Source organism: Berghia stephanieae, chromosome 6, assembly GCF_034508935.2.
Source record: "Berghia stephanieae isolate SIO BIC M18660-M18661 chromosome 6, UCSD_Bste_1.3, whole genome shotgun sequence".
Lineage (NCBI taxonomy): Eukaryota > Metazoa > Mollusca > Gastropoda > Nudibranchia > Aeolidiidae > Berghia > Berghia stephanieae.
The window spans coordinates 57,106,022-57,108,521 of record NC_088365.1 but is presented as its reverse complement, the minus strand read 5'-3'; the positions used below and the strand labels follow the sequence as shown (position 1 = coordinate 57,108,521).

General features: G+C 30.5%; 2 protein-coding genes across 3 annotated transcripts in view; one reads left to right on the top strand and one right to left on the bottom strand.

Moving 5' to 3' along the window:
- LOC144975323 (protein MON2 homolog) overlaps positions 1-2,500 on the top strand; it is a 497,118-nt gene that overhangs the window by 153,742 nt on the left and 340,876 nt on the right. The gene's annotated exons all lie outside the window — the stretch shown is intronic.
- Positions 1-2,500, bottom strand: part of LOC144975322 (G-protein coupled receptor dmsr-1-like) — a 28,602-nt gene that overhangs the window by 15,015 nt on the left and 11,087 nt on the right. For both annotated transcript variants that reach the window (XM_078919291.1, XM_078919292.1), the window contains exon 3: positions 1-528. This exon is cut by the window's left edge and continues 588 nt beyond it. The gene's annotated coding sequence lies outside the window, so the exon portion shown is untranslated. The remainder of the gene's footprint in view (positions 529-2,500) is intronic.

The following is a 2,500-nucleotide window of genomic DNA, read 5'->3' as shown; positions in this document are numbered from 1 at the left end:
GTAGTAGTAGTAGTAGTAGTAGTAGTAGTAGTAGTAGTAGTAGTAGCAGTAGTAGTAGTAGTAGGAGGAGGAGGAGGAGGAGGATGAGGAGGATGTGTATTGGAGGATATGTATGAGGAATAGTTTATTACTAGGAAATGTTTGAGGTGACTTGAGTTTCCGTGTATTTTCGCGTATGCAAGTAAGATAAATATGTTTTTAAAAATTTCTAGAAAAGTATTTTAGGATGTTCTCAGTGATATCACAAGTGAAACTGCACTATTCCGACACTGGAAGACCGACATGTTTTGGTTAAGTTGCAAGAACGAATTATATCGAATCCTTTCTTCATCATCTCCTTCTCCAATAATATATTTTCTTCTCAATCTGGTTGGATGTGACTCGAATTTTAGTCATGAGAATTTCGTACACTTCCCCTCCAATGGAATCAACAGTTAACACGTGGATTGTTGCAGCGTTGAAGTCGGATTAAAACCTTCTCGGAATATTATTATGAAGAGTCCTTCAGTCTTTTGGATTCCGGTCGGGCTGAAAGAGACGAAATAAGAAGGAATAATAATAATGATGATGATGGTGGTGGTGGTATAAACAAAATAAAAATTGTTGTAATAATAATAATAATAATAATAATAATAATAATGATAATAATAATAATAATAATAATAATAATAATAATAATAATAATAATATAATAATAATAATAATAATAATAATAATAATAATAATAATAATAATAATAATAATAATAATAATAATAATAATAATATAATAATAATAATGATAATAATGATAATAATGATAATAATAATAATAATAATAATAACAATAATAATAATGATAATAATAATAATAATAATAATAATAATAATAATAATAATAATAATAATAATAATAATAATAATAATAATAATAATAATAATAATAATAATAATAATAATAATAATAATAATGATAATAATGGTGCGACTGTTGCTGCTGACGATGATGATATTGACAATTATATTACTAATAATAGATTTATCTACAGAATGACTAAATTATTTAATAATTTAAAGTCTCACAGGCGACTTAAAAATTAACAAATCCGACGAGCATAAAAGTGTATCCAGAGGAGAAAAACATTATAAGTCTGATCATGTTTTGACTTTTATACATTCTAATCACATGACATGTGAAAAAGTTCTAGCCAGCATAAAGAATAAAAATTACAGATTTTCTTTGTTTAGAACCAAGCTGATCGTTGCTGAGCTGACGTGACATCAGAATATTGAATCATATTGTTCGATAAGATAATACGGCGTTTGATCGTATGATTTACGTTTTAATTTTCTCTTGAGCGTGGTGTATATTATGATAATAAACAAAACGGATTATTCCCATTAATGAAGGACAATACTTTTTATGATTACATTTCTTCTGTAAAGGCTCTTCCGTTTATAGTGTTTTGAAAATTATAGATTATAATAAGTCTGGAAAACCAATGAATTTACGACTTATTATATAAAGTCAACAAAGGAGAATGTCATAGAAGTTTAAGAACTATCATCTTTATATTATTATGACTAAACTCAACCTCAGTCGCCACCACTAACAAACTGTGAATAAAAAAAAAGAACAAAAACAAAAAACAACAACAAAAAACACATTTATATAAAATGTTGGCCAGAAAACTCGCCCCTCATATGCCGATCGATTAACATGACCCACATTATTGTCTTGTCAAAAATCTCTCAAACTTTAAATCTTTATATTGACATGTTTTGACAAGATATGTATCATTTCAATCGATCTATAATTGAAAGACACGTTTTCTATCCATTTTCAAAAAAAAAAAAAAATGCCGGTTGTTGTTTTGTCGGGGGGGGGGGGGGGGGGGGGGGGGGGGGGGGGGGGGGGTTCAGGCTACGGCAGAGCCAAAGTAAACGGCGATCAATGGTCAAAAGACAAACACCAGAGAATAAATGGGGGCGACCAAAGTCATGTGTTGACTGTTGACTGTTGAGATGACGAATAATTAGAAAAGCTAAATTCACTGAGTCAATAAAATCTGTATTGGGCTTGTGGACTGAATAGACAGGATGGGTTACTGCTGCAAATTAACAATACACTTTCTTTTCATTTTTGGTCTGGAAACGTTTGATTTTGAATTTAATTCATAATTTGGTAGACGAAGAAAGCACATGTTGTCCATACACACACAAAAATTAAGTGCACGACTTTAATACGACAGGGTTTTAAAGAAACTTAAAAAAAAAATTTTTTTTAGCAAGCTGACGTTCATCGTAATTTTGATCAATATCGAATGTCAGCATTTTCTGGCTTAAAATGATGGAAATGTTTTGAGACTGTAAGGCATTATAACGAGAAATGTGTCGATCGGAGAACACTTGAAGAGTGAAAGGACGAGAGAAAAAGATAGAAGGCGGACAGACGGTGGACGTGAAGATGGATCGATACTGTGGACGAATCCAAAGAAAGACAAATTATTGAAGGCGATCTT